We start from the raw sequence: 13,442 nt of genomic DNA on the forward strand, positions 1-13,442 counted from the left end.
AAATACCTTAAATCATAAGCAGCTAAGCCTTCTTCTCTCAATGCCACCTTTCCATTATCTCTAAGATCAGTGGGGGGGGGGGTCACTGTGCCATGGGCATCCTACCTGCCCATATCAGACACTCAGTAAAAAGCAAACATGGTGAAAGCTGGTGCATCATCATAATCCATGAAGGACTCCATGTGACAACGGCACATCAGATTCTCACTCACAACTGTACCAGTGGCTTTTCCCAGGCGGATGCCCCAGCCCAGGCAGCACTCCAGAAAATGGGAAAGTTATTTTAGCACCTGCTTATTGAGTGCCTACAACGTGTCACAGTAAATACAATATTTTTTTCTAAGCGGACAATCCATTGTCCTCTTCAGCATACAAGGTGTCTGAGGTTAGAGAGGAGGACATGCCCATACACACTCATAGCGGGGAAGTGAGTCAGAATGAAAGCCAAGGCCAGCCGCCACCCAGCCCCCATGCTCTGAGCACCACGCCATACTGACCCTCATCCTGTGTCTCCCCATCCTGGTGAGAAGATTCAGTGAGATAATGCACATGAGGCTGCCAGCAGAGGACCAGCTGCTGCTTATATTAACATAGTCATTCTTCCATTCACGGTTCCTGGGCACCTGCCATGGGCCAGGACCAGTAGTGGGTCCTGGAGATCACAGTGACTCAAATCCCCATCGTATCTATAGGATTCTGGAATCCAGCAGAGACAGGGGTGTATCGATAGAAAAGAAAGCACAGCTTTATTAGCACAGGGGTAGGGGCTTCAAACACACCCCACCCCTGCTTTCTCCTGCTTCAGATTGTGGTCCATCTCTCACATCTGCTGTGAGATCTGGGTTTGGAGAAAGCCTTGAACTTTCAGGTCCCATGTGGCACCTTTCCTGTGGCCTTCTCTACTGACTTACATCCACAGACCTTGCTTCAGTCCTTCTGCCAGAAGTCTTTCTTCCTCCTGAAATTCTAATGAGGAGCTACAGATGCACTCATCACACAAAGCCACTGTGATCACATAGCTCCTAGTCTTGGCTTGTATTTTCGTCTCCACGTGGGATTTAAGATTCTAAAACTCCAGATAGTTTTCATGTCTCCTAGTATAATCACCAGCGCACAGTAGGTGGTCAGCAGGTGTGTTTGATTTACGGCGTTTGAAACCTTCTTCAAGGGACTCAGGTAGGTACAAACAGTTCTGGAGAGCCCACAGCTGCCATCACAGAGCCCAGGCCAGCAGAATGCATGGATCTCAATGAGATTGTGTGCCTAAAGGGGCCACTGGGATGGGGCTGATCAATGAGTCAGAGCTGAGAGAACCTTCAGGACTACCAATGGGCCTTGTCCTGGAGTAAGATGAGGAAGGCAAGGGCAAACGTGTGTTGGAGACAGAACACACGTGTGTTCATAAACCCAACCTCTCGGATGAGCTGACTAGCTCCACTGTTGGAATGGAGCGTTGCCCAGAGAAAACCAGGCAGAGTTGTCAGTCGCCTCTGTCCAGGTGGCCAAATGCTTGAGTGGTACTGGCTGATGGGGGGTCAGATTGGAAGCAGAGTTACTGTTGCCCTTCATTAATTGATGTGTGTGTTTTGCTAACTCATTCGCTATAGGAGGCTCCTTAGGCCATCAAGTCTCTTTTTGGTGAAAATTTGAGAGCCCATCTCAAGCAAGAGGGAAAACAGCATTCCCGGGCCAGAAAAACTGCTCCTCAGCCAACAGAAAAGCAGTTGCTTCTGTCAGCCAGGACTCTGTGTGTCCTGTTTAAATTCACCCAGTGTTTGCATTCTCTGGGCACTGACTTATCTGTAAGGAGTAGGTTTGCAAACTTCTCCATCAGCCCAGAGTCTGGAGTGTATTCATTTATGTCCCAGACAACAGAAGGTATGGATTCATGCTGGTGTCCAGAAATCATGGTGGCCCCTTTGGGGTGAGAACCTTGGATATATGCACAGATCTGGCTGGCGGTGGATATATCCCATTGAGAGGTTCCTCTGGGCAGAAATAAAGTCAGAGGAAGGAGTGAGCTTGGGCCCATTCACTTAGCACCTCTGCTTCATGTCTACCATGTGTCAGGGACCACCTGGAGAGCTAATGAGGGGGACGTCTACAGGTCAAAGCCACGGTCCTCAAGATACTCAGGGCTGCGCACTGAGCTTGAGATGGCGCATGCAGTAAAGGGAGTGTCCCTTGGGGTTCTGTGAGGTATGGAGTGGTCTGGGCTTTGAGGTCAGACAGAAACTGGATTCTAAGCTCAATTCTGCCCTATTTTAGATATTTCTCCTTGGGCTTGCTCTCTAAGTCGTTCTGAGGTTGACCTATTGATTTTCTTCGGCTATAAAGTGTAATATTAGATAAAGTGGACCAAACACTTAGTACACAACCCTGCACTTAGTATCTGCTAAACACGTGCAAGCTTTATCATTATCATTAGGATTGTTGTCATCATTATCGTCATCATCTATCCTCACGGGTGAGAGAAGACTTCATAGTCAAAGAGATGATCAAGCATGGTTTTAAAAGACGAACAAGGGTTGCCACGGTGTTTGAAGGTAGAACACACATCCTGAGACACACGTTTGTGCAAAGGCTTGGAGGTATGGGTGGTGTGGTTCAGAGATCAGCAACAGTGGGAAAAAAAGGACTTCTGGATGAACTGAGGTAAGATGAGTTGGTGAATGGCCTTTGAAGAGCTGGGTGCAACCTGAGCGATGGTGGGCAAACCATGAGAGATCTGGAGTGGTAAGCTAAGGAGCCCAGATTCTGCCCTGGACGTGAGAAAAGGTACTGACAGCATTGGGTCAAGGCTTAATTGGCAGACTGAGTGGAATCTGAGTTGGAGGGACTTGGCGATGCGCATATCTAAAGAAACCAGGGAGAAGAAGTTTCCAGAAGAATGAAGTTGGTGCTAAAAGCAGCCAGTCCAAACAAACCCAAGACAGGGGGCTGAGGCTAACTTGAGGACCATACGATGGATCCCTTCCACCTTGTACCCGCCCCCCCCAAGTCTTTTTCTTCATTAGTTCACAAAACACTTGAGATGCTACAATTTAGAAATATATGTGCAAAGGATTCTATGGCTGCAGAACTGACTGGCAACCTTCCTGGCAGATTTAAAATGTGGATTCTCTCTCCTTGTGTCTCAGGTCCATGGCCATGGGTAGACAGATTTCCTTCTAGCTCAGAAAATCTGCTTCCAGGGCCCGCTCCCCTCCAGCAATTGACATCTGCAGGTCCAGATCTTTCAGAAGATCTGAGAGAACTAGGGGTGGGAGGAGGGACAGAAAAGAAAAAAAAGAAAAAGTATGTGATTTCTTCTTTGTGTATCAAGTTCTCTGGTTCTATTTAAGAGATTTTAATTTAAAAAACAATATGCCCCCAACTTTTCAGGAAGATTTTTATTGTGCAATGTAACACACCCCTGAGAAATGGCCTTTCATATGTGCAGAACTGGTGCTGGGAATATGGAGATGAAACAAATGTTGCCCCTGGCAGGACGCAGGCATGGGAAGGCTAGAAGGGAGACCCTGCAGCGACCGGAAGGGAGCCCAGAGGAAGGCAGGGCTTTTGTGGGAGGGTGAAGATACGCCATCTGTACCATTGGTGAAGATGCATTTGCCATGTGGTGACCATCTTTTTTGAATCAAAAATCAGGATAGATGATTTGACACCAGGCCTGTCGATGGGACCGAATATTTAAAATCAAGGCTGTCCGGGGAAACCCAGGACATATGGCCACCATAACCGATCATTATCATGCATAGATCAGGCCTGGTTTGATCCACAGAAAAACCAAAAGCAGGATCAGGGCATATAATTTACATAAAGGCTTAGCTACAGATGTGTAAGACCTGTACTTCCTGACCTTATCCATCAGATGAGGCAAAGTCTAGGGTACTAAGTAGCTCATAGTCATCCTGTTCAAAGTCAGGCACGCCAGGATGGTAGACTCTCTGGGCTGGAAAGATCCTTAGTGACCACCTGGCCTAAACTTCACCTTGCCACTCGGCGTGGAGAAACTGAGGCTTGGCCCTCTAAAGCACGTGGCTGTGATGGGATGGAATTGGGGCTGGGTATTGTCTGAAGCTCATCTGGTATTTCTCCTCTGGCTGCATTTGGAGATATGCCAGAAAAGCCATGGATTATGAGAAACACAAATACACTGGCCTTAGCCCCATGAAGGTGACATCCAGTAGACCCTTTCTTACCTAAAGAATACTCAACTCATTAGGTAAGAGACATCACCAGGATATTGAAGAGGCTCCCAAGATGAAAATGAGAGTGCCAGGCCATTTAAGATGCAGAGGAGGCAGTGATGACAAAGTTGGCAAAGCCAAAGAGTGCCAAAGACCCTAGTCTTCTTGTATTTTGCTGGTAACTCTCCACTGGTGGGAAGACTGTGCCCAAAAGGGAAGGACCATAGCAAAGAAGCAGGGGAGTTACCCATGAGCATTCAGGAGTCAGAGCTGGGTCACAGTTGGAGAAGTGGAAAATCAAAAGTCCACGTGTTGTGACTTTCTCCAAGTTGGCACCAAGGACAGATAGGAACTCATCTGATGACTAAGTCCATTGATTTCTAATCCCCAGTCTTTCCAACTCAGGGGATGCTGAGTTTTAGCAGTGTATGTGGCAAGTCACACTGAGTACCTTCCCAGCCCCTCAAAAGTATAAGGCACCTGTTCAGCCATGAGGGAGGCAGACCAAGCGTGGTTTTCCCTCTAGGCTGACATATATAAGCCCAGAGCTCTGAGATTACAATGGTGATGGCATTCTCCTCTTAGGGTGTTTCTGGGCTTGGTCTGCATGTCACCCTGGAATCCCACAGCGAGCCCACCTTGAGGATCTGAGCTGTTTGTCAGTTTGTGGTCCAGGCTGGAGACCACCAATGCATTTTCTCTCCCCTGCTCTGCTTCCCTTCAGTTCACTTCCCTCTTCACTTCCCCCTCTCTGGGCTGATATAACTAGTGCCTTGAATTAAATATAAATTGTTCTTTGCCTAGATGCTGTTGGGCTGTGAGACACTCTCTAGATATATTGATCATTCTTACGCATCCATCCATATGTCCACCCATCCACCCATTTGCCCATCCATCTCTCTTACCATCCACCGAGCCAGGCATTTATCCATTCTTCCCTTCAGTTCATATCAGCAGGCATTTCCTGAATCACATATAAGTGCCAACGACCTATGCAATAGACTCTGGCAATGAAGACAAATCTGACCTAGACCTTGAATTAGAGGTATCACTCATCATCTAGAAGGCAGCCTTGTAGTTATGTCTTGATAAGTGCCGTGGGGTTTGCTAAGTGCTTGAGATGGGTAGCACCCAGGGTGCCTACTGTGCAGTCTTTCCAGGAGCAGAAGCTGGCCGTTTGCAGGGAGCAGGTAGGCAGCAAACACAAAGATGGGAGCTGGTAGGCAAAAAGCATAGAGATAGGAAGACCTGCCAATGGCTGGAGTTTCTAGAAGGGGAAGTGTTAGGTTGTCAGTGGCAGAGCCAAGCCTGGGGAGCTCAGGAGGGTCCATGTCAGAGAGGGAAAGAAAAGGTCCCAGAGAGGGTGTTTTTAACCTGATCCTGTCACTCACCTGGGGTCACCAGCCTTCTTGGTCTGCCTGGGACTGAAGGGATGCCCAGGATGTGGGACTTAGTTTCAAAATAAGTGCACTCTCAGGAAAACCAGGATGGATCAGTCACACTATACATGCGCAACCTGTGTGGTTGGAATAAGAATGCCCAAAGAGGTCCACATCCTAACCCCCTGAACCTGGCCATCTGTAACCTTTTGTGTGAAAAGGGACTTTGCAGATGGGTGGATGGGTGGACTTGGTCCTGGACTTCCCAGGGGGTTTCCCTGTACTCACCAGGGGAAAAGAAAGAGGGTCATTTAGTGAGATGCTGCTCACTAAATGTCAGAGAAGACATCCTGACCAGAGCACATCCTGTGGTTGCTGGAAGGGACCACAGGCCAAGGGGGCCACGTGGTCCTGTAAGTGCTGAGCAGGAGAGGCGCGGGGAGCTCCGGGAGCACTGTGCAGGGTCAGGTCCTCAGTCTGAGCAGATCAGATGATGTTTCCTGCAGCTTCCCTTCAGGCATGTGAACTGGAGTTTAAAAGACAGGAAGTTGAAAAGTTATGTCCACATAAAAACCTGCACACAAATGTTTATAGCAGCTTTATTGACAACTACTCATTGAGAAGCAACCAAGGTGTCCCTTAATAGGCAAATGAATAAACTGGTGCATCCAGACAAAGGAATGTTATTCAGCAATAAAAAGAAATGACGTGGAGGAACCTTAAACAGATATTACTATGTGGAAGTAGCCAAGCCAAAAAGGCTACAGACTGGGTGATTCCAACTGCATGACAATTTAGAAACTGCAAAGCTATGGCGACAGTAGAAAGATCAGTGGTTGCCAAGGTTTTGATGGCAGAGAGGGAAGGATAACAAATGAACAAACAAACAATGCCTATATCCAATGCTCTTTTTACATCGATTTGAACTTTTTCTAAACTTGGTAATTCACCTCTCCCCACCAGATCTGATCTCTGCCAGCCTCTGCCAGTGGAGTCGAATCTTGGCACACTTGGTATCCTTGGAGAGAGAAACAATTAGCAGCCAATACACTGAGCATGAGGTCACTACACTTTTATAGACTTCTGCATCCGTCTTTTCACAACAGTGTAGATCATTGTTCACCGTTTGCATTCGTTTCCTAGGGCTGCCCTAGAATAATCCCACCAACTGGGAAGCTTGAAACAAGAGAAACTTATTCTCTCTCAGTCCAGAAGGCCAGAGGTCTGGACAGTATGATGTCGGCACCTCTATGTTCATCGCAGCATTATTCACAGTGACCAAGACGTGGAAATAATTGCAGTATCCTTCTGCAGATGACTGGATAAAGAAGACTTGGCACATATATACAATGGAATGCTACTCAGCCATATGAAAAGACGAAATCCTGCCATTTATGGCAACATGGATTGATCTTGAGAATATCATGCTAAGTGAAATGTCAGCCAGAAAACAGCTAAGAACCATATTATTTCACTCATATGTGGGCTATAAAACTGAACATCATGGACAGGGGCAGCAGTGTGGTGGCTGCAGAGGGAAGTTGTGGGGCTAGAGGGGGCCTGATATATGGTGATGGAAGATACTTTGGCTTTGCGTGGTGGGCACACGGTGCAATCAATATACAGATCTTGTATCTGAAATCATGCAGTTCATTAGGTTACAGAGTGTCTACACCTGAGCACCGAGACAAACCCCCCAAATCCCAGGGACTATTTCTTGTGCTCTGTTCACAGGTGGGGTTTTAATGAGATGAGTAATGAGATCTTGCCTCCAAATCCCTTTTCCCTGGTGAATCCACTGGACGGGTGAGGGAGGGGGTGGAGATGCTGGTCTAAGGAGAGCTCCTGTGGCCTGTGTTTGTCTCCTGATGCTGAAACCACGCTGTCTCCCTGCTCTGCCCTGCCCCCCCGACCCCAAAGCTCCCCAAAGCCTCCTACATGGAGAGAGCCACCAGGAACCTGCCTTTCCCTGTCTCACTAAAGACCTTGTGACTAGTGACTCGGCTCCCATCTTCCCTGGTCCTTGAACCCCCAGATCCCACACCATCATGTGGACAGGCCTCTGTGCTTTGCTCTCCACGTGTAGAGAACTATAGCTGCTCTTTAACTTCCATGTAAATTCCTGCTTCTTTCCTCTCACCCAGTAAACAGTATTTGGTCTCTAGGACTCATTTTTGTCTGATGAAAATTACAAGTGAGGGAACCGCACCTTCTGCTTTGGGGATGTGACCCTCTCCCGGTGGACACCTGGCTCCCCCACCCCTGCTCCACCTGAGTCCTCCCGGGAGGAAATGGCGATCACCCAGGCAAGGAGCATCTGGCTCCGGAGGCAGAAGAAAACCCTGAGGGGTGGGCATGATAGCAAAGGTGTGGAATTCTTTTTCTTCTTCAATATTATTTGTAGAATTTTAATGACTAGATAGAGTTCCCTTTTATTTAACTACTTTTTATCCTCTTCTCTGAGGATACACATAGGCCATGAGCTGAGTCATTCCTCCTGTTGTTTCTTTATCATCCAGGGAAACGGCGTGCCACCATTAGAGTGGCTTGTAAGCGGGCTCCCTCATCATTTTGCAGTGGGTTCCTCTTCTCTACACAGAGTATGTTAACATGAAAAAGGGGTTCTCTGAGCCCACTCCTTGCCTTTAAACTCTGGAAAGTTCTCAGAATATAAATACGGGGGCACACCACTTAACAATTGTGAAAAATAGGACGCTCCCCCTATGGGTGTGGGTTCCTAATACAATTGGCATCAGGACTTCTACAGTGGTTTGCACTGGCCAGCTGCCATGGTTCAGTGGTTGAGAGTGGACCTATTAAGCAGGAGGTCACGGTTCGATTCCCGGTCAGGCCATATGCCCGGGTTGCGGGCTCGATCCTGTCATGGGTGTGCAGGAGGCAGCTGATCAATGATTCTCATCATTGATGTTTCTATCTCTCTCTCCCTCTCCCTTCCTCTCTGAAATCAATAAAACCATATAAAGTGGCTTGCGCTATTTAGCATCATCCCGACAACCATTGCTCTAGGCACCATTCTTAGGTGTTTTTCAAAGGGCTTCACCCCCTCCCTTGTGAGGAAACTCCACTTGCTACAGATCCTATCACGTGCTACAGTCACATGGTCTGTACGCTTTCTTCCCCACCCCGTCTACTACACAGCTTCATGGTTTATTCCTTTCTTTGCTGGAGTCCTCACACCAAACCTTCCTCATGTTCTGTGCGAGGTGAGGCTCTGTGGATCAGACAGTCAATGGCTTGAACTCCCCATCTTCTGCTGGAGCTGAGAGAGAAGCAATCATGGGCCTCTAGAGACCAGGTGCCCCAGGACCAGGTGATCATGGTCCAGGCGAGACCAGAAAGGGCAGGAGGTGAGGGGCTAATGGGCTCCCACCATCCGCCCACGGAGAACCCCGGGGGCTCACATTGTTAGCCAGGCTAAAAGAGCATTTCAACTCTCCCAGGGGAATGATGGTTAGCCTGGACAATTAGGCCACTTAAACTGACCATATTTTCTGTTAGAACCAAGGGAATTCCTGGCTCAGCCAACCTCAGCTATCTTAAGCTCGGGTGAGGAGGCTGATGAGAGCATAGGAGTCTGCACTTGGCCTTGGTGAGCAGAAAAGGTGCCTGCGAGGAGCTCCCTGAGAGTCCTGTGTAAGCCCTACACTCCCCGGATGGGCGGTGTGTGCAGAGGGGTGCACAGGGCAAGTGACGGCCATTGATTCCAAAATGATAAGGTTATAATAAAGCTCATGAAGGAAAGAGCAAGTCCCGGGGTCTGGGTGGTGGAGAGACTGTCAACCCTAGGACAGGGAAAAGTTCTGGCCACTCTGGGGGACCCACTTGGTTGGGGAGGAGAAGAGTTGAGGTGAGGGTAATGGGAAGATGACCATTCACTGAGGCTGGAGGGTGCCAAGGAGCAGAGCCAGGCAGAGTTTTTAGGAAGAGGGGCCATAAGTCTTGGTGAAGTGATCTCTTAAATCATAAATTACATGTAATTTAAAATTAAAATTACATTTAAATATAAGAAACAATGCCTGTGTGCATTTTCAGGTAGACTTTTTAGTCCCTTCATGGCCCAGGTTTGAATCACCCTTCCTCCTAGAAGTCGTCTGTGATGTTCCCACATCCATCTGTCTTCTCCACCTCTTAGCATTTTCTGGATATTGACAAAGCAGTATGCTAATTTCTATCTGGGCCTTCTCCGATGTGTGGATGACAGCCGCAGTTTCACTGTGAGCTCTGAGGGACAGTATTCTTGTTGTGGAATTCCTCTGAATACCTACCAGTCCCTGCACCTAACACTCCCAGCTAAATGTAGAGTCCCCTTTAAAAATAGCAGGTTTCCTGCTCTAAGAAAACGAAAACAACACAAATAAAACTTTGCCATGATATATCTGAAATCTCATTTTCTTCTTGACCCAATATTCTCTCCATTTCAGTTAACCTCAGGTACAAAGCCTTCTTTCTTGGATTTCTGATTTATTTATACAGCACTTTTAAGTATACAGAAAATTTCTGGAGACGTTTTCACTTTCTTATTCAGAAAAAAATGGGTGTATTTTCTACCCATTCGACAGATGAAGAAGCTGAGGCATAAGAGGCAAGCCAAGGGTGATCCCAATAAACCACAGGAGAGGAAGTGGACCCAAGCTATCAACCATCAAATTATATGCTCATTTTTCTATAATACACTGGCTTTTCTCTTGCCAATTTTACTTTCAAAACCCATACAGATACATTTGTCTAAGAACACTAACTGAGAACGCCGTGAGGTGGGGAAGGACAGACACCCTTTGGGGCCGAGTGACAGATGGCAAAGGTGTGTTGTCTCCCTGGAATAAGGTGTAGATGCATTCTCACCCTTTCTCCTCATTTAAGAAATACAGTTGGGTAGCAAGGTGCTGTGCTTCTTTCAAGCCAGTTCAACCTATTGCAAAGAGCTGTTTAGGAAGGAGCAGGGAAGGCAGTGCCCCTGTAATTTTAAATCAAAAGGTGTATCAAATGTCCCAATGGGAAACCAAAATAACTGTTGAGGACATGATGCTTTCAAGTAAAGCAGGAAGACGAGAAGAAAACTCAAGAGACACTTCAACAGTTGGTGCTTATGTTTCAGTGTAATTGACCAGCTCAAAAGGACAATTGGATTTGAGGTGAATGCATGCAGAGCTAGAGGTGAAGGCCCTGCCCAGGGAAGGGATGCCTTCGGGGGAGGAAGGAGCGCTGGGAACCGGAAGGGCATCCCCTCTGACTGTGCAGTTTCGTGGCGACTGCACCTGGGCTATGATGTGCAGATCTGGGCTGCGTGGTAGGAGAAGGATGCATGCAGCCAAGGAATCCAAAAATAATCACAAGAAGAGTGAGATTACCTTTCATAGGCACATACAAAGAACAACTGTATGTACTTACCCTAAATGACAACAGAAGGAGACCAGAAAGGTAATTGAAGGATCGTGACGATCAAAGGGCCGGGGGATTTGTTCTTTCTGGCACAAGGGTCTAAAATTGCAAAAGTCAGAACAAATGTAGGATGCTCAAATAAATGCATGTTCCTTGACAAAAGACCATTTTTTCAAAACAGAAAATGGTTTTCCCTAGGAAGAGCTCAGTGTGGGGACCCTTCAAAATCTACTCTTAGAAACTATAAAAAAAAATGCATTTGGAAGGGAGGAACCATGTGTGCTCAATAAAAGAATAGCTTAGGCAGCGGTTCTCAACCTGTGGGTCGAGACCCCTTTGGGGGTCAAACGACCCTTTCACAGGGGTCACCTAAGACCATCCTGCATATCAGATATTTACATGACAATTCATAACAGTAGCAAAATTACAGTTATGAAGTAGCAATGACAATAATTTTATGGTTGGGGGTCACCACAACATGAGGAACTGTATTAAAGGGTCACGGCATTAGGAAGGTTGAGAACCACTGGCTTAGAGGATCTGCCAGGACAGTTCATCTTACCTTCTGTGACAACGTGACCTAAAATCATCAAATCTGTGTGTGTTGATCCATCTTTTACACATCTCCAAGCAGAGCTTTGGGAATAGACACTGGGCCCTTGAGAGTCTTAAATCTGGGAGAGAATAGAGAACATCTCATTGGGAGAAGTTCTGGCATAAACCTCAATGAGAACATGGGTACCTTTCTGAAAGTGTGAACTCAGGGAAATCCAGAGAGAGAAAACAAGGAGTCAGATCAGAGAGGCCAAGTCCTGCCAAGTTAACTCTGTATTGATCTCAAGAAAAAGGGGGACCATTCAGAATTGGTTCAAAGATACATATTTCATTATTTCATGCATTTATTCATGGCACTTGGGATTTAGCAATAGGCAAGACAGGAGAAACTCCTGAAGAAGTAAACTGCGCAGTGATGTCTGAAGGTTGAGGAGGAATTGAATAAGGTTGGGAAGAGCAGCACATGAGATGGCTGAGACCCAGAGGGAACAGAGCCCGAGGCAGAATCAAGGGGGGTGCCCAAGGCTGCAAGGCCAAGGCGTGCAAGACAAGAAAACTCAGACTTATTTAGAATACAGGCCGAGATCTGTGTGAACAGTGTGAGGCTTCTGGAGATTATCCTCAAGCCAATGAGGGGACCATTGAAAATCTCCAATACAAAAATGCATGAAAAAGCATGTATTTAAGAGCAATTGTTCTGGCTATTGAGTTGAGAATAGAAGTCAGGGCGCATGTCAGAAGAGCCACTTACACATGTGTTTCCTCCGCGATACCGCAAGCAATTGACAGGAGGAAGCTAAATCTTCCATCTCTGGATCCTTAGTGTGGAGGTGGCTCACAGTCATACACGTGGACACTAACTGTGACTCTTTTCCAGGAATTTTATTGGACCCTGGGCCTCCAGTAGTGATGGGACCACTTTTGTATATTCTCCCTGATTTTGTGTTGCACACATTGTTTAATTTTAATCACCTTTTCCTGGCGCAGAGGGCAGTATCATCACCCCTGTTTCTGTGAATGTAGAGATGAGAAATCTATGACCTGCCTCAGTTCACAGGGCTTGCTAAGTGGTAGATAGGAAATTGAACCCATAACTTCTAACCCTTCATCCTAAGCGATGCACACACATATCATGCAGGACCCTATTCACACCCTTAGGAAAGTGCTGGTCTCAGAAAGGTGGTCTCTGAAAACAAATAAGATATGTGCCCCCGTTCTCTCTTGCTTGGAGTATATCTGTGAGTTCCAGCCAAGGAGACCCACTTTTGAAAGGAGTAGCTACCTGCTCAGGGAGGAAAAGCAAATAAGCTTGAGAAGGGTTAAGTCATCAAGCAGTTGACTGCTTCTTTGATGGTCAATGGTTTCCAGAGTGTTTATGTCTTTTCACCCCAGCAGTGAAGAAAGAGACTCCCCACTCCCAGCAGGGATGGTCTGGGAGATCCCTGCACTGTGTGACATCCCGGCCACAAGGCTGCCAGGGAGTGGGTAGGAATTAAGCAGTGAAAACTGCCAGTGTGGATCATCACCATAATTGCTTTCTGGAAAACAACACATCTGATTCCCAGGAAAATGTCCTTAGAATTTGCCAGGTCCTCTGATGGGAAAAATAAAATGCCCTTCCTAGAAATTCCTGGTGCTCTGTGGTTTCTAGAAGATTCCGAAGGCTCGGCAGAGAAACCTAACTTGGTGAAACGATTTTGGAATCTGAGTTAAATTCCCTGCTTCATCAAATGTTGGTGGACTCATCTAAGACAGACAGTAAAATGCGAAGTCTGCACGGATTTCTTAAAAAATCCTATATAATAAAAGGCTAACATGCAAAGTGTCCCCTTGACCGGGAGTTTGACCAGGGAGCAGGGCCAGCCAGCCAACCTCCCTCATCCCCTCCCCCTGGCTGGCCCAGCCCAATTGGCCCTGA

This window comes from Myotis davidii, unplaced genomic scaffold (assembly GCF_000327345.1).
Source record: "Myotis davidii unplaced genomic scaffold, ASM32734v1 scaffold60, whole genome shotgun sequence".
In the NCBI taxonomy this organism is placed as follows: Eukaryota; Metazoa; Chordata; class Mammalia; order Chiroptera; family Vespertilionidae; genus Myotis; species Myotis davidii.